Below are 23700 nucleotides of genomic sequence, written 5' to 3'. Positions count from 1 at the left end.
CAGGTGATTAGTAACTCTGGGAAAAACCAAAATTAGACAAGATATAAAATGTAATCAGTGTCTAATGTCTACTATCATCAATATTTACATAGTTAAAATAATATAAACACTGAATATTGATTTAACCAAAATCTATATTATAAATATTTGGGGGTGGGGCAAAGTAAAAGTGTATGTTTAGAGAATTGTTTGAGACAGCTAAATCCTATTTTTACATATTAGCTAAACAATAGATAAGTCTAAAGTTGAAAACTTAAGAAATAGAAGTACTGACATTCTATACAGAGATATATACAAAATTACCAGAAGAAACATGTACTGCAAAAGATTTGAAAGTAGTTGCCTTCGGGAAGCAGAAAACAGGATTGAAAGGAAAGGGCAGGTGACTGCAGTCTTTTAGTTTGACTAGCCACGATATTGTGTTTTTTAAAACAACGTATAAGATAAAAAACTAAATTAAATAATAAATGTTATGTCAGCTATCTTGATAGGATTTTGGATTACCCAAAACTCAAGGAATGTACACTTTAAGATGTGTAGATCTCATTGAATATACATTTTACATCAAAAGAAAAAATCGGTAAATGCTGAGTTTCAATTAATGACATGGTTACTGGTGCCTGTAATTTAATTTGAAATCCTTCAAAAAATAAGGTGGATCAATGAATGGATAGATCAATATGTGATAAAACAAGTATAGTAAAATGATGATGCTAGAATCTAGGAAGTGGGTGTACAGGGGTTCCCCGTAAAATTCTTTCAATTTTGCTGTGTGTTTGAAAAGTTTTATTAAAAAAACGAAAACAAATGAAAATAAATTAAGCACTAAAAATAAATTCAAGAGAAAATGTTCTGTCTGATGTGCCATTTAGGTAAACTTTGATCTTAAAGTGCACTTGCTTTCCGGAAGCATTCTCTAGCCATTTGACCCACAGACAACTGGTCAAATCAAAGAGGGCAGTGACACATGAAGAGTGAGGGCAGGCTGGTATTTCTTGTTGGCACTTTTATCAGTTTCCCTGTGTTTGTGTGGTTCAAGGTTGAATATTTAATCTCTTAACAAGGTTTGTCCTCTGGTTATGAATATCCCTGTTGTCACAGGCTCATCTATCTCTTAGCTCCAATTGGACTGTGAACTCATCTAAGCTACAGTGTGTAACCTCCAGGGTCACACACTCAGTGGTTCATCAATATCAATTTTGCTCTAATATACCACAGAAGAAAAGCAGCTCTCTGGAATAATAGACTTAGGAAAAGGGTTAAGCTGGATTGTCTGCGGAATAGAATCACAGAGTTTTTCACTACAATGGTTCTTAGGGCTTGGATCCAGTCTGGTTGTTCTGTAGATGAAGAAACTGAGGGCAAGAGAGATTAAGCGACATATGCAGAGTGATATAGACATTTAGTGTGGTTATCTTTGGGTATTTTCTTCTTTATGCCCATTTTAAACTCTTAAATAAGCTTATGGGATGTGAACGCACATATGCTTGAATAAACACCCACCCTTTCCCCAAAGAGACGCTTGATTTAAAAGAAACTACAGCACTCACAAGGTTGTAATCTATCATAACATTAATAAAAAAAAAAAAAGAAAGAAACTACAGCACTTAAAAGACTACAAGATCCTATCCAGCCCATTTGTGGGGTGAAGTGGGAGCAGGAGACATGGGTGATGGAATGCTCCCTCATACTCGGTTTACAACCTCAGTGAAAAGCGTCTGTGGTGAAAGCACTATGCATGTTACACTGTGGATGAACCTCGAGCACATTATGCTAAGAAGCCAGACACAAAAAGGTCACATGTTGTATGATTCTTTTTACATGAAATATCCAAAATAGGCAAATCCATAAAGACAGAAAGCAGATTGGTGGTTGCCAGAGGCTGGGGGAAAGCGAATGGGAGGCAACTGCTTACTGGATATGGGGTTTTATTTCGAGGTAATGAAAATGTTTTAGAACTAGATAGAGGTTGTGATTACACAACATTGTGAGTGTACTAAATGCCACTGAACTGTTCACTTTAAAATGGTTCACTTTGGGGCCAGCCCAGTGGTACAGCAGTTAAGTTCCACTTCGATGGCCTGGGCTTCGCCAGTTCAGATCCCGGGTACATACCTACGCACTGCTCGTCATCCTGGATATGGACCTACGCACCATTTGTCATCCTGGGTACGGACCTACGTACCGCTTGTCAAACCATGCTGTGGCAGGCATCCCACATATAGAGTAGAGGAAGACGGACATGGATGTTAGCTCAGGGCTAGCCTTCCTCAGCAAAAAGAGGAGGATTGGCAGCAGTTAGCTCAGGGCTAATCTTCCTTGAAAAAAAAGAAAGGTTCATTTTATGTTATGTAAATTTTACCTCAATTAAAAAATATATCTCTAGTGAGAGAAAGAAAATATGGCAAAATGTTGGCAATCGGTGGCTCTAGGTACAGGCCATCAGTAGTTCATTGTACTATTCTAGCAACTTTCTATTAGGTTTAATATTTTTCAAAGTAAAATATTGATAACAATAAAGCATCTCTAGAGAACTAAGAAATAATTTAATGAGATTGCTAAATTGAGGTTAACAGTTGCAATCAAATGCATGGCTTCATATCTATCATTTGATCACTGGTGTGTCAAAAATAGGAACAACTACTGCTTCATGAGCCAGTAAGTTTTTTAGCGGTGAAAATGACTTTTATGGAGAGTCACAATCCTACATTGTTTAACGTGGGAGCCTATTAAGATGCAAATTTTGCCAGAAAAAATGTTTATTGGGTCCCTCTGAACGGGTAGTATTAACCTGTGGTTTAACTGAAAGATCTGGGTTTTTGAAACTAGATGTGTCTTTTCTGGCTTTGTCATCATCAGGTGAGTCTTACACATCTACTGATGGCTAAAAGCAAAAGGGTGCAAGCTGACTGAGAGTGTCACAAGAGAAACATTAGGGGCACAGGAGACCGTCCTGACGCTTTCACAGAGTTCTGAAACTCAAGCAGTAACGCAGAAAAATTAACAGCCCATTCTGTAACCTCATGATGACCAGAGAGGATGGCTTGTCTGCCTCCACTGCACAGGGGGTCCGAGGGCGTAAACGCCTCTCTGGTTCCTTACAGGCCCGTGACCTAATTCTAAACTCCCCATCCAGCCATCTCTGAAGTCTGAGATGACACATTGACTTGTCTACACAAGACCTGTTTACTTGTTTCTCTGACTAAGATGTACCAAAAAAAAGTACACAAAGACACAGAAGGTTGCACAACGATGTGAATAAACGCTACTGAACTGACAAAGTGGTTAAGAGGGTAAATTTAACGTTATGTGCTTTTTACCACAATAATAAAAAAAGACCCGTAAGACCTAAATTTTATTTTTCATACAACAGACCTGAGAATTACTTTTCTTTTGTCTAAAATGGAGGTACACTGCCAATCTTTAAATCCCAATGCGACTTATACTCCAAATGAAATACAATCCACTCCTCTAGAGGGGAAAAAACCCTAGAAAAACACTCAGGCCTCTGCACAAATCTTCACTGAGCAAGAAAAATGGACATAAGGTTGGACTAATGGCAGAAGGACATTAAAAATAGAAAAGAACTATTGATTTAAAGGTGTTACCTCAAGAGATAAGCACCAATAAATATGGGAGAGCAGCGGTCTCCATACTTCAGAGGATGATGGGAACTAATCTATTCTCCTTTAGGCTTTACTCATGCTTTTGAGATGCAATTTAATGTTTATCTAGACGCTGCTTTGGGATTTAACAAATCACTAAAGGGAATAAAATGTTCAGTTCATAAATATAACTTTTGTAGGGTGACAAATACAGGAATGCTCTACTTAAAAAACTGAGTTCTTCTCTTTTTTTTGCAAAATTTTACATTTTCCCAGAACTCTGATCAAGTACATAAGAACAAATCCATGTTCAATCAACAAGGTCTAAGACGATCTTTAATATTCATCTGTCGTAAGGAGATCACGCTGAGCCTATAGAGCTGTGGCGTCCTATTCGGGAGCCACTGTAAACGTGTGGCTCTGGAGCACTTGAAAGGAGGCCAGTCTGAATTGAGATGCACTGTAAATGTAAAATGCACAGCAGATTTCAAAGACTTAGTATGAAAAAAAGAAAGTAAAATATTTCATTAATAATGCTTACGTTGATTACGTGTTAGAATGATAATATTTTGGATATATTGGGTTAAATAAAATATATTATTGAAATTAGGTTTACTTGTTTAGTTTCACTTTTTTAATGTGGCTACTAGATAACTTAAAATTACATTATGTGTTTAGCATCCTATTCTACTGAACAGCACTGTAAAGACCATTTGAATTTTCTATTTCATTCTCTCACTCTTTAGATGGGTCTTTGTGCTGTATGTAAACCCATACACGTGTAAATAATGTATTCTGATTATCAAAGTAATATATATTCTCTTTTAAAAAATGGAATATGTAAAAACCACTAAGAAAGAAATACTCAGAGATAAACATTCTTCCGTCTGTAATTAAAATGTCTGTTTAAGCCTGCCTTTTATGAACACAACACCATTTATACTAAACATTCCACTACTAAATGAGTCTACGCAAAGTAGTGTCAGTCCTGGAGCTGATTCAGACAGGCCACTTGAAATTGCTTTTGTTCCTCAGAACTTGTTTCCTAGTGGATTTCTCCTCCATGTAGATTAATTTGGCTGGAGTAAGAAATGCAAAAATGTAAGTCGCTGTACTTGGCCCTACAAATCTCAGGAATGGCTTGGGAATGACTGCATCAGTTACATGATGGAAAGTGATCTCTGGCTAAAAAATTGCTGACAATTGAGAAAAATTACACTGACAGCATACTGATGAGACTGAGTTGAAGCAGCAAGAGTCTTAAATAACATTGGACTTGGTAAAATATTGGTTGAGATTTTCTTTTGAATGCAGGAATTATTTTTAAGAATCAGTTATTGTCTAGTTTTAATATAGCAGTGTAATCTACATAACAGTTGGTTAGAATGGAACTTTTCCCACCTCAGTTTCAGCTGAGGCGTCAATGCCACAGATATCAAATACAAAAGTGAGCAGGAGGCAAAACCCCATAGGCAGAAACTACGGGGGAAGTGTTCAAGTCCTGTTTCCGTGACTCTGGGATCCTCAACCAGGACAACAGCATCAAAAGAGGTCAGACTGTGGAGAGAGGAGGGGATTTGTGAAGAGGTTTCTTTGGAGAGAACTCTTGCTGTGCTTTAAGGGTAGAAGGACCACAACCTCTTTCACTCTTAGCTTTGTGGGGCAGACTTCTGGAGGGCTGCTTGGGAGCTTTGGAAAGTGTTTCCTGCAGAGATCAGAGAAATGGTTCCTCACTCACATCTAAGAAAGCTGAAGTGGAGGGCTGAGGCCCAGGGCATCTAGAACACCAGAAAAGGGCTGGTCAAGAGGAGACTGCTGCTTTGGATGGGCTTGAAATCCAGACTTTGTTGAGTCAAGAGATATAGGAGTGTCACTCGGGGATCAGATGAGGGCCTGTGGCTCATCTTGGGTCCTGTCCATTGAGACCCCCTAGAGGAAAAAGAGCAGCTTTTTCAACTCTTTAGTGGAAAGGATTAAACAGATTCCTTCAGCTGTTGTAAAGGCTGACTGTTACCTTCTTTTTAGCCAAATGATTTATAAAATCTTTGTCCAAAATCATTCATGCATATGATATAACCAATATATTGAGCAAGACTTGTTGTAATCTGTTTACTACGTTACCATTTTCCCAGTCCCCAAAGTTCAAAAGCTCTTCTCTCTCCTAGAGCCCCCAGTCCAGTCAGTTCACCTGTGTCCTCCTGTCTATGTTTCTATCTGCCTGATCTTTACTGCACCCATCCTCTTTATAGCCTTCTCACATCTGGTACTTCAGAGCTGCCTGCAACTCTTTCACTGGAATCTTTCCCAGATAATTCTTACTTGTTGTACTGCTTCCACCCACCCCTCCACAGCCCTGCTCCTGTGCCGCCCAATACATCCGACATACCACTGCCACTCACTTTCCTAACTGTACACCTCTGGTCATGTGAAGTTCTTACTCAAAAACCTTAACAGCAGTGGTTTGTAACTCTGTGAATGGGTAGGGGACATGGTATCTGGGGAGTAGAGATGGGGTTTAAGAGGGAATTGGGCTCTGGGGGACTTTAAAACTATACGTTCGCCTTTCCTAAGACATTTTTCTGCACCTCTCCTCCTTTCCATGTCTCCTCCCACCCCTAGATAATTATTACCAATGGGAATATGTTATCTATGTGACTGGGGGAGAGGCAGAATTAACCAAGGCTGTATTAGCTAAAGGTAGCAATGGTTTTGTAACAAATAAACCTTGACCACTCAGTGGATTTACTTTTCTCTCTCATCAGAGTCTAATATGAGTATTCTGCTTGAACAGCCTCCTCCATGGCTATTCAGGGACCCAGACTCTTTCCACATTGTGGCTCTTCCCTCCTCATTCATAAGATGGATATAGCAATACTATTCTTGTAAAGGTGTTGTAATGATTAACACGTGAATTATGCCTGGTATATAGAAGATGTTCCATATTTCCTTCCCCTTTCCCTTTGTTAGGAGTTCCCTGGTGGATCAGGATAAACTATTGACAACATTTCAACTCACCATACCGGGCCAGTTCTGGGCATTTTGAAATGCGAAGTTAACCTTTAGAATCTTTTTACCTCGCCATTCATTTTCCTCCTCCTACTTGTAGCCTGTCTGATAGCCCACTTCCAGAGTATAGAGGCTCTTGTTCTCAATCATCACAGTTGGAAAAGTTCTAATACCTTCACCATCTCTCCAGCTCCAACATTTCCATTTCCTTTTCATTCTCACTCTAACTCCCAAGGGGTGAGATGTAAAAAAACTAAGATGTTATTCTTCTCTAAGTGATGTCTGTATCACAATGGGTGATTTCTACAGACAGAAATTCCTCAAGACCCGATAGAAGAAAAAGCCTTTATTGGCAAGATTTCAGGTGTGGAAATAGATGAAGGGGGAGATATTTGGTGAGGTGGATACCTGCCAGGTGGGTGGAGGCCAGCCGTGCCGCTCATTCCTTTCCTTTCCTCTTCTTTCCTTACTTTTACCTTAGGCCAAGAAGTTAACGTAAGTAGACCCTTTCTCATGATAAAAATCATTGTCTTAATTTTGGGCCTAAGAATATTTCAGAATAAATGCAAATTTTTTTTTTTTGAGGAAGATTAGCCCTGAGCTAACATCCACGGCCAATCCTTCTCTTTTTGCAAAGACTGGCCCTGAGCCGTGCCCATCTTCCTCTACTTTATATGTGGGATGCCTACCACAGCATGGCTTGACAAGTGGTGCATAGGTCTGTACCCAGGATCCAAACCAGTGAACCCTGGGCTACCAAAGTGGAACGTGTGAACTTAACCTCTGCTCCACCGGGCTGGCCCCTGAAAATTTTTTTATAGAAGTGGGGATTTTGAAGAGCATGTATTCCAGATATGCTTAAGTAGGTATCATTCATTCATTCATTCATTCATGTGCCCAGTGCTAACCTTGTTGTGGAAGTTTTAAAAGATGGCCACAAATTCTTTGAGATTCCTCTCATAAATTAGTAGGGTCTACCCCTTTCATCATCTTAAATCTGGGCTGGCCTTAAAATGTGGCAGAAGTGATGCTATACGACCTCCAAGGCATTGTCAGAAGAAGGCTTGCAGCTTCTGCCTAGTTCTCTTTGAACACCTGCTCTCCAGAGGCCTCCCTCTTGGGACCCAGCCACCATGCTGTGAAAAGCCCAGGCCACATCGAGAAGCAGGTGTAGGTACTCCAGGGGACAACCCCAGTTGCACTCCCAGCTGACAGCCAGGATCAACTGCCAGACTTGTGAGAGAGCCATCGTGGATGTGCAGCCCAGCTGAGATTTTGATGACTTCGGGCACAGCAGACATCTGACTGCAATCGTGAGAGATGCCAGTGAGAACCGTTCAGCTGAGCCTTCCCTGAATTCCTGACCCACAAAATGGAGAGCAAAATGAAGTGGTTGTCTTAAGCCTCTAAATTTGGGGATAATCTTTTATGCACCATGAGATAGTTGGAATAATTTTGATGTTTATTTTCCTTTTATAATCCTGTCTTTTAAAAAAGCTCAGAAGTTTTGTTTCTGGTAAAAACTAAAAGGCTCCTGGTCCCATAAGACATTAATATCCTTTCAAAACTTTCTAACTCAAGAGAAAAAGAAGAGGCAGGTTCCAGCTGATCTCCCAAAAACTTAGTCCTTGATTTCAACTTTTACCTTCCTTCCAACGTGTCAAAGTAGTGACCACGAATTAACACAACACCCTCACGTTCTCTCATAAATCATACTTTGGGGGTAGGAGGGGAACACCTAACTTCAACTGAATAAAATAGTGTTTGAATATCCTAGCAAACATGTTGCAAGAGAAGCAAATTGGTTTTTCATTGAGCAACCCACCTAAAGTGTTACATTTCTTGGACACATTTTGAACATACCTGACCTGTGATGAAGTAGGGTGTGTCTTTCCAGCAGAGAAATTTCTCTAAGAATAAGAATTTTCAAGATTGATGAGGCACAGAAGTTGTATACTATAACAATCATGGAAACAAAATGGGATAAAACATAGCAACTTTTGAAGTTCCGCAGTCCATATTATCTACAATTGGCTGCTGGAGTTCCTTCCAAAAACGTTCTTTACTTTAGATGTTTCAAAGTAAATCTGACCCAAAGCAAAGGGTATTGACAAAATAGAGTTCAATAAAAGAAAATAACAGAACATGAAACTTAATGGCAGCAGAAATTTTCATGCAAGAGAATCATCGAAATAATTTGGCCATGATGCAGCACATTTAAATATGAGAACTTACAAGTATAGGAACTATATCCAACCCTAATTAAGATATTTGACTTCTCATGTTGCTTCTAGTAGAAAGACATAGATTCAGAAATCTGATTTCAACACAATTAAAACTATATGTGAGGGGCTGGCCTGGTGGCGCAGCAGTTAAGTTTGCATGTTTCACTTTGGTGGCCAGGATTTGCCGGTTCAGATCTCGAGTGAGGCCTTACGCACCGCTTGGCAAGCTATACTGTGGCCGCCATCCCACATATAAAGTAGAGGAATATGGGCATGGATGTAGCTCAGGGCCAGTCTTCCTCGGCAAAAAGAAAGAGGAGGATTGGCGGTAGATGTTAGCTCAGGGCTAATCTTCCTCAAAAAATTAAATTAAATTAAATAAAACCATATGTGTCTTCATGTAATCAATATTATGTATTTATTGTCAGACATTGTGCTAGAGATCAGCATAAATGTTATCCTCAAACTTATAGTCTAGTGGGGGAAATGACAAGTCTAAAAAAATAAGTTAAATGTGTTTAATATAACTCATATATATAAAACCCATGTATAAAATCCTTACAACATTGCCAGGCACATAGTGAGTGCCATGTACCTGCTAAGTAAGTAAATAAATATCCATCCATTTATTTATTCAACAAATATTTATTGATCACCTTCTACATGGCAGGCACCATGCAAGGTGCTGTGGGGACAGAGTGGTGAACAGAGAGTTTACATTCACAGGAGAGGACAGATATTGAACAAGCAGCAAGCAGGGGCATCCTGGGAGCATTCCCGGGATGCTTGGGAAACAGGAGAAGGCTACTGACCCCAGGTGGCCAAAGGCCAGGCCAGGCCTGGCCCAGGCTGGATGGACTCAGCAGTATGCCTTCTGGCCATGTGACAAGAAAAGTAGTTTACCCTAAACCAAAATGAAAATCTAGTATGTAAAGTCAAACTTGGGAGAGGCTTGAAGGCCAGCAAGGCAATCAAAATCTAGTCCCTAAATTCCATACTGGATCAGAGGGAAAGTCCAGGTGCGGAGACAAGCACTGGACTTCATGCATTGGCCCTCTCATGAGAGAGCAAGAGGACAGTGTAGTTGGAATGGAGGACTAGGCATAGTGCTGAGGCCCCGGTCCTTTGGTGCCAGAAGTAGAGTCGACCACTCATAGCACAAACAGGTCTGGACCAAGACATGTTGGAGCTTGAGGCAGACTAAGAATTTGATATACTTCAGATGATATCCTTTCAATCTTAACGCAACAGTTATTTAGTGAAGGAGCTGAGCTGGCACCCAGATAATTTTTTCATTTCCACTGCCTGCTTGGCTAAAGTGTGACCCATTTATATTTTGATGGTTATAGAAGTAGTCACATGTGGAGATCTGAGTTAAATGGTACCATATTTCTGATTTCCATTGGGAATATAATTGCCCTTACAGATTGGTGCTCAGAGCACTTATCCAGTTGGCCTACCTTTTGACTTGGCTCTGAGCACCAAGGATCTCAGAATAGGGGTATCTGCTGACTGCCCTGGTGTGAATGGCCAAGGGCTGTTGTGTGTGTGCATATATATAAAGGTGTATCTGTGTGTGTATGTGTGGGTGTCTCCCTCCTCCTGAACAAGGTGGATTCTGCCAGGTTTGGAAATACAGCAAAAGGATTGGTCCTATGAGGGTCATCTACATTTTACCACTTGAAAGTTTAGAACTTAATCATTTTTATATGGCCTTTTCCCTTTTTCCCCAGAACCTGGATTTAGAAGTCAGCAAACATAGTAAAGCTATGTCTCTGTTCCCTAATGGCTGTGAGACTCTGGGCAGGCTACTTAACCCTGTTAAATGGTAGTTTTCTGATCCATAAAATGGGGATAATGATATTTAGCTCATAAGATGGTTGTGAAGATAAAACAGCATATTGAAAACATTTAACGTGATTCCCTGGTCATAGTAAGCACTGAGTAAGTGGAAGTTATTGCTGTTAGAATTAAAGGTACTAAGCAAGGGCTGTGAATAGCCAGATGCCACCAGAACTAGGGTTTATGCTCATTTCATAATATTATGGGCAAAGTCTATAAATGGAGAATTAAAATACTGAATAGGCTGTAGACTTAACTAAACCAACCCATTTAAAATGGTCCATCATTTGCTACTTTACGAGGTACTCAAGAGATAGTCAGTTCTTTTCCGGACAAACAGATGGCCTTTCCTCATCTTAAAATAGGCAGGATGACTTTATGGACCCAAGCTGATCTGGCTTAAAAACCCAAGCATTTCTTATTTCTATGTAAATTAATAATTCAATACAAAATTTCTAAATAACAACTTCCATTTCACTAAAAACAAGAGTCCACTAATGGATGCCTCTAAACTTAGCAACCACTCCAGATGCATTATTGGTGGGTTTTTGTTGTCTGTCTCATAATGCGCACTGACGGCCAGGCACTGGCAACACTGGATGGTGTTAGACGCAGCTAGGCAACAGTCCAGAACCACCTTCTTCCTGGGCTATAGATTCTAACCCTATTACACGGACTTTCAATCCATTAATTAGCAATGAAAAAGTGGGGAGTAAGAGTGCTATGTTCTGACACCAATAGTTTCAAACAGCCTAATAAGACATACTAGGATGCCTTCCAAAATTGATGAGCTCAACCGTTGATGGGAGTAACCCAAGAAGAAGAAAATGTTCAGCACAGCTGAGATAACCCAATAGTTCTTCCCTGAGCTACTCATGAATCCTGAAACTGAAGTTCATTTGGAGCTTTTTGTTTTGTTTTGTTTTTAAATTTGGAATGGGAAATGCTTATAACTCTCTCAAAGTAGAAAGGTTTTTTTTTTCTCCTACTGCCTGACATCATCAGGTTCCACTCAGGCTTTGAAGTGTGTTTTGGTTAATTATTAGATTAATTACTAGGCTTCCATTTTAACACTTGAAATAAAATAGTAATAACTATACGTTACTCTGCAAATGTGTTGTCCTTTCCACCTTCCCTTCCCCCGCCACCAAATCCTACTCCAATGTGGCTATTTGGGGGAGTCTTGTGAACACTTCTTTCCTGCTGTCACTCACCAATGGGGCAAAACCATTTAAAATGAGAAAGTTTTGCCTGTGCCTGAGTGTTAGCTGGTGTGTTCCAGCTGGCTTGGAAGGCAGGCAAAGCACATGTATGCTGAAGGCAGGAAGGCAAGAGAGAGCTGAGAATGGTTTAAATGCAAAACGATGAGGTTTAGAACTTCAAATTTTGGGATCAGGACCAGCAGCAGTACAATTCCAAGTCCTTGCTCCCAGGTCTGACAGCAGGCGGCAACGTGTGGGCTCACAGCCAATTGGACACAGGAGCAAATATGTAAGAAGAGTGGGCTGAGAGGGGCTGCTCATATGCTTAATGGATATATAGGTGAGTGGGCCATGCCTCACACACTGGGCCAGCCTGTGGCAAGATGGCAAATGTGGCTCCCTTTCCTTTCATTGTAACTATTGAAAATATATTCTGTAGTTTACAGCTGGTTATATAATTTGCCGGGCCTAGTGCAAAATAAAAATTTGGGGCCCTCTGTTCAAACAGCAGGAAAAGAATGCTATTACGGGTACTAAAATATAAAATGTTTTCTTTCCTCTGCCTGCTCACTCTATCTAACTCTGTGTGTGTGAGGGGTCTTTTTGGGTTCCTATTTAATGTCACGCTAAATCCTCACAGGCACCTAGGGATCCCATCCTGTGATGGGGTGCATGTGGTCCACTGGCTGCCAGGTTCCCCCTACCCGACCAGCCACTGGACCTGAGTGCAGTGTCCCAGCCTCAGCCAGGAAGTCAGTGCCCACTGCCCACTGTCCCACCCCGTGGCAGATGGCCAACTCTCAAGGGATTCCAACTTCCATACCTGCATCAGGGATGGGCTAGGGGCTCACCCCTACCAAGTTGCCTGCTGAACCTACTATGGTGCTGCCAGCCCAGGGTGGGGACGGCTTTTGCCGTGCCCCACCTGAGACACCATGTGGGGCCCATGTTCAATCTTAACCCCCACGTGACATTCCCAGCACCTGTGCCAGGTAGAACATGGGTCTCCTCCCTCACCTCCAACCCTCTACCCGACCCCATCCAAACCACTCCATCCTCTTCCCCCAATGCTACCTGGATACTGTGGGGGCAGAGGGTGGCATTGGTCACAGGGCAGAGAGGGGAGCTTGGGCAGGGCTGGGGCTCCAGTGGGTGGAGGAGAGTGGGGGGTTAAGAACCCATCAGGGGAGGTGGGGAGATAGCAGGAGGTAGACTCACGGCGGGCCAGGCTCCAAGCGCCCTGCTCCTATGCTGCGTTGTCCCGTAGGGCTTCACTTACAGAGCACAGATTCAAAGATAAAATTATTAAGAATTTCAATATGACAATAATAGAACATTGAACCACAGGCAGGATCCTTCTGAGCACAGGGCCCTGTGCTACAGCGCAAATCAGACACCCAGGAAGCCACCCATGCAGCAATCTCCAAACACATTCCCAAAGAAAGCCCTCCAGGGGTGACACTAAGCAGGTTCTCTTAAAGCCCCTGGCTCCTCAGCTAGCTGTCAGAGCTGAAATTCAAAGCCAAAAATACTGGATATTCCAGTATAGCTCCATTTTCTTTATACTTTTTTATATGTTTCCTCTGCTTCTGAGTTTCTACATAAGTCTTTTTCTTGCCTGCCTAAAGGAGAATAAACTCCTAGCAGGAAGGGACTGTATCTTTCACAGCAGAATTTTAGAAGTCTGCATACCCCAAATTCATTCTTTGGGCCCAAAACTTAACCTGGCAAGAGCGAAGGGAAGAAATAATCCACTGACAAACTCTTAAACATTTTGAGTACTTTTCATGCAGAATTTTCTAGACTCTAATTAACCCTTTTCATAGGCCTTTGAAATGGGAAACTGCGTTTTGACTGCGTTGGTTTATAGAAAGTTTTGACAACTCAAAGCCTCCAGCTATCTCCTGACTTCCCTCCTAGTCCAGTATTCTGAGACGGGGCGGCACTAGGACCTTGGTGGCTGCTGCTTTTACTTCTGTCTACGCCTGTGTCTATATCCACAAAACTCTCCCACACCCACTCAGTCTCAGCACAGAGCCCCAGCATGTTCTCAAATACCACCGTCCTCTTTGTTATCATCAAAGACATTTTAAAAGCATTGATCCAATCCTGTGATAAGTAAATTATGGAATAAAATAAAGCCAAAGTTGTTTACTGACTGATTGACTCTTCTCTCTGCACTTGACAGTCGATTGTTCTGACTTTCAAAGACAATGAACTTGACAGAAAGGAAACCTATATCATTTGTGAACTACAACATCACATTGCATAGAGTGCATTTGGAACACTGTTAAGACAGGATACATTTAGTTCCTGCCTTGTAAAAGTCATCTGAGCTTAGCAATAGTATATGTATTTTCTGGGAATTTGTTTAATTAATGTCAACGTGGTAACAAAATGCTCGATACTATTTTGCAAAATTACCACGGAAGTTCTTTCCCTAAAACACGCTACTAGTATAGGGTGTCCTCCTTCGCTTGTATGCCTGCTCATAATTTAGAACCAGAGGGGTCATAAAGCCTTCGAAGGCTATTCCCTCATGTGATGCTTCCCTGTCATTGTGTATGCCACTCAGGTGCTGCTACCTGACTTTTCTGAACCTCAGTTTCCTCATCTGCAAAACAAAGCTAAGACTTACCCATCCCACAGAGTTATTTTCAAGATCTAAGAAGAAAATATAGTTAAGGCACATTGCAAACTCTAAAGCCCAGTTCAAATATAAGTGATTCCCCTTGCCCAAGGTCACACAGGGTGTTTACATCAAACCAGATCCAGATCTGGAGAGCCTGACTCCTTGTCCAGTGCTCTTTACATCATGTTTGCAGAGATCCTGAACCATGAAAAGGGACAGTTCTTTATCACCCACTGCGCCATCTATCTGTCTGTCCATCCATCAGTCTGTCCATCCGTTCATCCATCATCTGTCCATCCATCCATCCATCCATTCATTCATCCATCCAACCCACAAATACTTATTGAATGTTCCTGCTCTCATGGAGCTTACCAAGTAAGTAAATAAGTCAATCTTAGAGAGTGATAAATGAAGATGTAATATGGAGATATGGAGAAAAATAAATGGAGTGTGCTTGAAATTTTAAGTAGGAGAGCAGGGAAGGCCTCAGTGAGTAGGTAATATTTGGGCAATGAATGACCTGAAGGAGGTGAGGGAGTAAGCCATGCATATGTCTGAAGGAAGAATGTTCCATATGGAGAAACAGCATACACAAAAGATGAGAGTACACTTTGTGAGACTGAGGAATAACAAGGAGGCCTAAGACAGCAACTCCACTGGTCCGTCTATGAGATCAGAAATCCCTGATGTTTTTCCACGTTGTATTCTTGTGGGTGCCCTGGAAAACAGACCCTGAGGCAAGGCTTAAATGCTAATCCTTTCAGGAGAGGTATAATCCAGGGCAGCTAAAGTGAGGACAGAGAAGAATGAGATTCAAACATAAGATGATGCCTTGTGGCATTGGCTACTGCTTCCCAACAAGCTTTCCAGCAAACTGTATGAGAGACACAGCTGATTCTCTCAGGTGCGCCCACCTGGCCCCATGGCTAAAGGAAAGAACTGTGCCTCATCACAGTCCATCCAAGGAGAAATGTATAGGAAACTTATCTGTTGACTCTCCCACCTCCCATTTCCCCACTGGTCAAAGTTTACCCCACAGGCGTTAACTTCCCTGTACTTCCACACATAAAATCATATACAATCTGTGCATTTTATTATATGTAAAAATAAAGAGTATTTTCTACAAACAAACAAAAACAAAAACAGAGTCTGCTCCTTCAGTCTAGGTCCTAAAGTGAAGATGATTTGCAGCAGAACTAGTGAGGAATAAATCTTTGTTGACGTAAGGCACTGGGACTTTGGAGTCAATTTTTATTGCAGCGTAACCTTGCCTATCCTAATTGATACGGGGATTCACTGCCCCATTAGCGGAATAAGGATCTGAGAAGTTTTTCAGTAAAGAAATCTGCTTGACACTATTTAATCCAGTACTTCTCAAACCATTTTGACTATTGAATATTCTTTTCACAGAGCACCTTAATATTATGGAAGTAGTCTGACAACACGCAATCTGTATAATCTTCAAGGAGATTGGGATGGACACCCTTTCCTAGAATAATTAAAATATTCCCAGATCTTGGCAGTTTTGGGCACAAATGATGTCACGTTAACATTTATGCCCAAACCATGAGGACTCCTAGCCCATCACTACCCCCAAAAATCCTCTCGTGTCCCCGGGACTTTGAAGGACAATGTCTTACAGGTATTCAAGAAAGTACTTGTCCACATTCTTCTGAGCTGTCTTTGTTGTCAAGGTACATAGGTCCCAACAGTTGCCAGGTAGGCACCTGTTTCTCTTCTGTGAACTGCCATTCTCCATTAGTGGCCACCCCAAGGCCCTAGAGTGTCGATGCTATGTGGTGGTCTGTGGCAGAGTAGGGCTGAGGGAACATGGCTCCTTCTTGGGCCCAGCGTGTCAGAGAATCTTCAATGAATAGAGCCCCTTCAGCCTTAACTCAGAAGGGAGCAGAGGGCTTTTTACAATATTTGAATATCCAGACCCATCTACAGGGAAATCTCTGAAATTCTTCCCACCACAGACGCCATGTTGGAATTCTCAGCTTCAGTCCCATAAAGTGCTTGTGGAAAAGAAAGGCTTCAGGCGAATAGTGGTGAGTCTATAACGGAGAGAGGGAGATAGACGGGAGAAGTGACGGGGAGAGTGAAGGGGGAATAAATCTGGTAAAAGCTCGAGATTTAAAAGGCAACTTGAAATTAGGCCCAGAAGCAAGTTCACTAAATGATTGATGAGTGAATCCAGTAATTAAATCAACCTAGTTCCTTTTAGTATGATTTTTCCCCTGAGAATAATCAGCAGAACTCCAAGAAAAGTGTTTGCCAAAGTTATCTCATGTTTAATTATCCATACTTCTGTGCCATGCACAGAGGAAGAGGAGAAAACCAGAGGTTTTGACTTCATGGCTTCTGTTTACCCAGTAAGGTGGCCGGGTTCATGGGCTGGCACAAGGAGGGGAACCATTGTCTTGCCTGATACAGAGGTGAATTTTGTGGCTGTTTTGTTTATAATTTTTGATCTAGATTCAATAGTTCTTCCCCATGGAACTCACCTTAAAGAACTTGGCTGAAGGCATTTGGAGTGATGAAAGTTTTTTGTAGATATGCTTCTTAAGCAAACAAAAGTTTGTGCTTTCCCTGGCAAAGCATTGCCTTTGTGACAGTTGAAGAAGTCTTTCTCTTTCAAAGGCAGGATAAATGGAGCATTGTGGATTGGGCTGTACCTCTCACATATGTAGGGGGTGGCTGATGGGTTGATTCCGCAGGTGCCCAGGAGTGGTGAGAATTCTTAGGGTAAGCCGCTCCCACCTGCTTCCACTGAATCCTTCCTAAAAGGGATTGCCCTTTGGCAGAACGTCATGTGGAGTTGCTTCTCACCCTAGACCTCAATTTCCTCATTCTTGAAGATTCCTACAAAAGAAACCTATCTCTTGCTTTCATTTGCTCTACATGATACTGTAAGCGGGTGCTCCAGAAGATGCAAAGGCGAGCGAGCCAAGGACACTTTGTTCTGATGCCTGCTACCGAATGTACTTTCATGCAACTCTCATTAGTCACCCTGCCTTGGAACTCCTGTCAGGAGGTGACCGGGGGCATCCCATATTGATCGTTTTCTCTTATTATTATTATTATTATTATTAACTCATCAGGTTAGCCTTTGTGATAAGAAGTGGGAAAGCAGGAAAGAACTGGAGGTATTAAAAACTTACTCTTTGATTGCCTGGAATGACTGTTCTCCTTAAATATGTACTATTTATTTGAAAATATTTACCTAAATCTCCTAACTCTAGATAATATTTCATCACAGATAGTACTCTTTCAAGCTTTTTATTGATATATGCTATACATACAGAATAGTGCATATAATCTAAATGTACAGTTCACTGAATTTTCAAAACTTAAACACATGCTGTGGCCAGTACCCTGATCAAAGAAAAAGACTTTACCAGCACCCCAGTGGCCCCTTCCCCCCGCCCATATTCCTTCCAGTCACAACTCCTACCCCTAAGGATAACCAGTAGCCTGACCCCTAATAGCAGAGATTCTTTTTGCCCACCTTTGAACTCCAGATAAATAGAAGCATACAGCATGTACTTTTGGGGGGGGCCCGCCCGGTGGCATAGCAGTTAAGTGCGCACCTTCTGCTTTGGCGGCCCGGGTTCGCCAGTTGGGATCCTGGGTGCAGACATGGCACCGCTTGGCAAGCTGTGCTGTGGTAGGCGTCCCACATATAAAAGTGGAGGAAGATGGGCACGGATGTTAGCTCAGGGCCAGTCTTCCTCAGCAAAAAGAGGAGGATTGGCAGCAGATGTTAGCTCAGGGCTAATCTTCCTCAAAAAAAGAAAAGAAAAGAAAAGAAAGAAGCGTACAGCATGTACTCTTTTTTGCTGACTTCTTTCAGTCAGCACTTTGTTCGTGAGCTCCATCCTTATTACTCCATGTAGTTACAGATTTTTTATTCTCATTGCTGCATAATGATATAAATACACCAGAATTTATTTATCTATTTTTCTGTTGATGGACATTTAGTAGTTTCCAGTTCAGTGCTGTTATGAGTAGTGCTTTATAAACATTCAGATTCATGTCTTTTCATCAACATAAGTAACGTTTTTATTGGATATATGCCCAGGAATGACTAGGTCATAGGGGAAGTATACATTCAGCTTTAGTAGATATTGCCAAACAATTTGTTTATAATTGTACCAATTTGCAGTGGCAGTGACAAAAGTACCAGTTGCTCTACATCCTCTCCTAAAATGTACTTACACAGGTCCCCTACCTACTGGAGCTTGTGGTATATTCTCGTAGCTAAGAATCCAGATTCTGATTCTGGAACTAGACTTTCTGGGTCCAAATTCCAGCTTTATCATTTAATAAGTGTATGACCTTGGGCACCTTACTTAACATTTCTGTGCCTCAGTTTTTCCATCTGTAAAATGGGGATAATAAATCATCTATCTCATAGAGCTAAGGATTAAATGACTAAATGCTTATAGAACACTAAGAATAGTGCCTGGCATACAAAAAATACTCCATAAATGTTAGATATTATTTTCGTTCAAATGTATTGAAATTAATCGCCACCAGTGAGGTAAAGGAGTTGTGTGTCATACTGTAAAAGCAATAGAAAGTTTCCCACATAACCCGAGGAGACAATAAGATCAGCGCCACAAGGGGTCTCTGTACGCAGGAGCAAGTTAGCATATCTGATCCCAGTCTCAGGCTATGCAAATCAAAGCTAATTCTTGGGAACCAGAATGTGCAAATTAAACCCAAATGCCGGTGCTCTGAAATATTTATAAGAGAGTGTAAACCATGTATAGAATCAATATAAACGAGTCTTTGCTTTTATTTACGTGTTTATTTGGCTAGTAAGTCAGTGACATTTCTCCTATTAAGTTAGCTGATCTTAGTTTTAATGAATTCCTTACAAACTTTATAGACTTTTACAGTCTAGCCCTTGGCAAACACTTTCTTAGGAATTGACATAGATATGGATTTCCGTAAATAAATATGGATTCAGTAAATATTCAATGGAGGAAAGAGAAATGATAAAGAATGATAATAAGAGAGTCACTGGGTAGGTAGGAAGTTCAAAGTCACACATGGTTGAACCTCACTCCAATCTCCAGGTGTGGGCCACTAGAATTGGTTTTTAATGTTAAATGTCAGCAAATACATTTTCTGTGTCTCATCATCTAGTTTAGTGCAACTCTGGCTGCACATTAGAATCACCTGGGGAAATTTGACAACTGCAGATGCCCAGCCTCTCGCCCAGAAATTCTGATTGACTTTGTTTGGCAGCAGGGCCCAGATGTTTCTTTTCCTTAAGCTCCTCAAGTGATTCTAATGTGCAGCCAGGGCTGGAAAATATTGTTCCTTCTGAGTGTCCATAGTGACAATACTGGTGGTGCCTTCTAAGTGACTATCTCCTCCAGTGGGGTCAGAGGGAGGATCCTAAGCAGTTTCTATGGAGTCTGTCTGCTTTGGTCAAGAAAAACTCCAAACACTGGCTCAACGGGTTTTTATCTGGTACATTTTCTCTCCTACCTATAACCTCAGAATATTCCAGTCTATTTTAAGCCTTCCTGTGGTTTCTAAAGTACAATACTTTCCGAACTGAAGACTTACCATTTCAAATCTCATGGGCTATGATTCAATCCAAGCAGAACTAAACAGAACTAACTACTCCAATTAGTAATCGGACATTTTCTTATTGATGAAAAAAGACACATGAAAGTGCATTGAACTGGAAAGCCCTTCATAAAAGAGTGAGATTGTTTTTTATGCTGTTGTTGTTGCTATGACCTATGGTGTAAACTGCAGGAAGGTAGGAAAAAGCCATGGAATAATCACTGTATTTGGACATGGGTGTGTGTGAATTTGAATTTCTGGCTCAGCCACTTATTAGCTATGGGTCTTTGCCCTCTCTGGGCAGATGTTTCATGAAAGATAGGAGCTTAGTAGACCTCAGAAGGAAATTTGTAGATTAAAGGAGTTAATATAAATGATGATTGGCAAGCAGTGAGTCCTGAGTAAATGGCAATTACCCTCCTGTATTAGTCAGCCAATGCTCTGATGCTGCTGCATATCAAACAACCCTCCCGCCCCCCCAGTCTTAGTGGCTTACTAAAGCAATATTTATTATTCTCGCTCTTGTGTCTATGGATCAGTTATGGCAGTTCTGCTTAAGGCTGTGAATCAGATTGAGGCCTGTTCCACATGTGTCTCATTCTAGAATCAGCAGTTTCCAGGTGCAAGCTCTTCTCGTGGTAGATGACAAAAGTACAAGAAGAGCCTGGCAGAAATTTGCAATGCTTTGTAACATCTGGGCTCAGAACTCATTCATGATCACTTCTGCCCACTTTCCCTTGGCCAGAGCAAGTCATATGGTCAAGCTCAAAGTCAATGGGACAGAGAAGCATAATCTACCTAGTAAAGCCATGACATAGTGAAGGGAATACAAGGAAGAATTGTGAACAAATAATATATTCTGCCACATTTCCCTTCCCTTCTGCAGGATGTCAACTGAGGAGAAATGAGGGGTAAGGAAGGAGGAAGTAAATATTTGGCTCCCATAGGAACTCTGCCTTGTACCTCATTTGTGAGAACTTGTCTGGTCACCTTGGTAAAGATGGTCCAGCGATCATGCAGAGGGAGATAAGCCATTCTCTGGTGCAGCAGCTTCCTGGCTCTTCCCGGCCTCCAGTTGTTTGTGATGAGGGATAAACTACTTAAAGACAGTCTAGAATTCACCAGGAGTCTTCTCAAATCTCGCTTGTATCAATGCATCTAAATTGATTTAGAAAGATAAACAGAAGGAATAGCTGGTGAAATTCAGCAAAATAGACTTCTCTATATACCAATTGTCAAAATAACTAGGTCTTTATCTAAATGCAACCTCTTCTCTTTCCCCTTTCAACATCTTTTTAGTGTATAGGCACCATCTATGAGTATTTTCTCTGAATAATATAATCACTTCCTTGATATATAATGGTGGTAGGCCAGGAGCCCTTTTTGTGAATTCTAACATTTCATCTGGATTTCAAAACTGGGTGAATGGGCAGTCCCACCTCTATTATCCAACCAGAGTGTTCTGGCCAAACAAGCAGTCCGGTTATAGAGAGTTATCAGATATGTCCTTGTATATTCACTAATTGCCGGAGGATTTTAGTGAATAAATCAAAGGTATTTAACCAAAAATAACTGTCGTAATTGAGGACAATTCAGAATGTATTTCAAGATATAAAATTGTGTGAAAGTCATCCCCCTGAAGGTCTTTGGTGAAGGGTATTTAGTAACAGCTGTGTGAGCAGAGTGGCAGGCAGGGCTGGGTTTCATTGTTACGGATCTCAGATGAGCTACAGAACCACCCTTCTCCAGGAATGGTCCCTGGACCACCGACATCAGAATCACCTAGGGCTGTTTGTTAGAAATGCAGATTCTCGGGGCCGGCCCGGTGGCGCAGCAGTTAAGTGCACACGTTCCGCTTTGGTGGCCCAGGGTTCCCCTGCTTGGATCCCAGGTACAGACATGGCACCGCTTGGCAAGCCATGCTGTGGTAGGCGTCCCACGTATAAAGTAGAGGAGGATGGGCATGGATGTTAGATCAGAGCTAGTCTTCCTCAGCAAAAAGAGGAGGATTGGCAGATGTTAGCTCAGGGCTAATCTTCCTCAAAAAAAAAAAAAAAGCAGATTCTCAGGCAAACCCCCAGACTTAATGAGTCAGAATCTCTAGGTTCAGGACTCAAGAACCTCCATTTTCATGCACTCTCAGGCTTTTGGGGTCTGTCTACATCAAATGCAGACAGAGGTCCTGCACATCTTTGATTCCAAGTATTGGTTATGGGAAATGTGAGGTTTTTATAATGCCAGATTAATCACTCTCACTGATAAACACAGCCAAAAAATTTTTCCCACTATTATTATTATTTTTAAAAAAAACTAAAGTTGTTAAAACTTTCAACCAGGGTGCTACTGTAATAGGATTTTTATGCCCTTTTTTAAAACACAACTTGAACATTAGAAAACATATTTTTCATTAAGACCTCTGTTTTGATAATAAAATAACCATTTTCCTCCCATTTTCTCAAATACCAATGGCCTACAAAACTCAAACATTGTTGGGTGAAAGAAAAGCAAGTTAAGAGACACAATTACTGTGAAAGAGAGGAGAAGGTTTTATTTGTGTGTTAAATTTAGCATATTTTTTTCCTAATGGGTAGATGATAAACTGCATTTTTATGGTGTTTTAGGTACAAGTACTATCTACAATGAAGGTAGTGTAACCACCTAAGTCAGAATTATCTTTCATTTTTGTCTTAGTAAGTGCATTTATATATATATATATATATATATATATATATATATATAGTGTTTGTGTGTGAGGGAGATTGGCCCTGAGTTAACATCTGTTGCAAATCTTGCTCTTTTTGTTTGAGGAAGATTGTCACTGAGCTAACATCTGTGCCAGTCTTCCTCTATTTTGTATGTGGGACACTGCCACAGCATGGCTCAAGCAGTGCTAGGTCCACACCTGGGATCTGAACCTGTGAACTCAGGGCCACCGAAGTGGAGTACATGAATGCAACCACTACACCACTGGGCCAGTCTCATTAATAATTTTATCTGTATGCATGGGATAATAAAAAGCATTAACTGCTTCAATAAATGAATTAAAAGGAAGGATCATTTTCAGAGCTGAGAGAAATAAAGAAAACAACAGCTAAGAATAAGTTGATGGACTTCTCCCTCACTTTTCCATCTTCTTTCACCTCCTGTTTATTACATTTAAGGTTCAAGGCCTTCATCTTAATGGCTTCCCACTTCCAACTGTGTGGGAAATGAATCTGAACCATTTAGAAGATTCTGAAACCCTCTTACTATAATCACTGAACACAAAGATGCAAAAAGGTGTGGGAACATCTGTTTCCCAGATTAAGAATGCTACTGGGATATTGAAAAAAAAATCTCTTCCATTATCTCACCTTTAATCCAATTAGCAAATACAACTCATTCTAACAGACTGTGGTAACCATTGCCCAGAGAGGGAACAACCTAGAAATGAAATGCAAAAAGGACATTTTCAGCATCATGAAATTCAAGGTCTAGCAGAACCATAATGGGAGAGATAGTGACAAGGCTTATGCATATAAGGCTTTTATGTACTTGGGATAGGAGTTTTTTCACTTTGTGACAAGTAAAGATATTTTTTGAGTGGCAAGGAAAAACTA

At 41.0% G+C, this 23700-nt stretch overlaps 1 long non-coding RNA gene across 1 annotated transcript in view; it reads right to left on the bottom strand.

Moving 5' to 3' along the window:
* Positions 1-17438, bottom strand: part of LOC138921893 (uncharacterized) — a 41578-nt gene extending 24140 nt beyond the window's left edge. Inside the window, exon 1 of the long non-coding RNA XR_011434863.1 lies at positions 17020-17438. This is a non-coding gene — a long non-coding RNA (uncharacterized lncRNA). The remainder of the gene's footprint in view (positions 1-17019) is intronic.
* Between the last annotated feature and the right edge of the window lie 6262 nt (positions 17439-23700).

The sequence above is a fragment of the Equus caballus genome, chromosome X (assembly GCF_041296265.1).
Source record: "Equus caballus isolate H_3958 breed thoroughbred chromosome X, TB-T2T, whole genome shotgun sequence".
NCBI lineage: Eukaryota > Metazoa > Chordata > Mammalia > Perissodactyla > Equidae > Equus > Equus caballus.
This window is presented reverse-complemented; position numbering and strand designations above follow the sequence as displayed.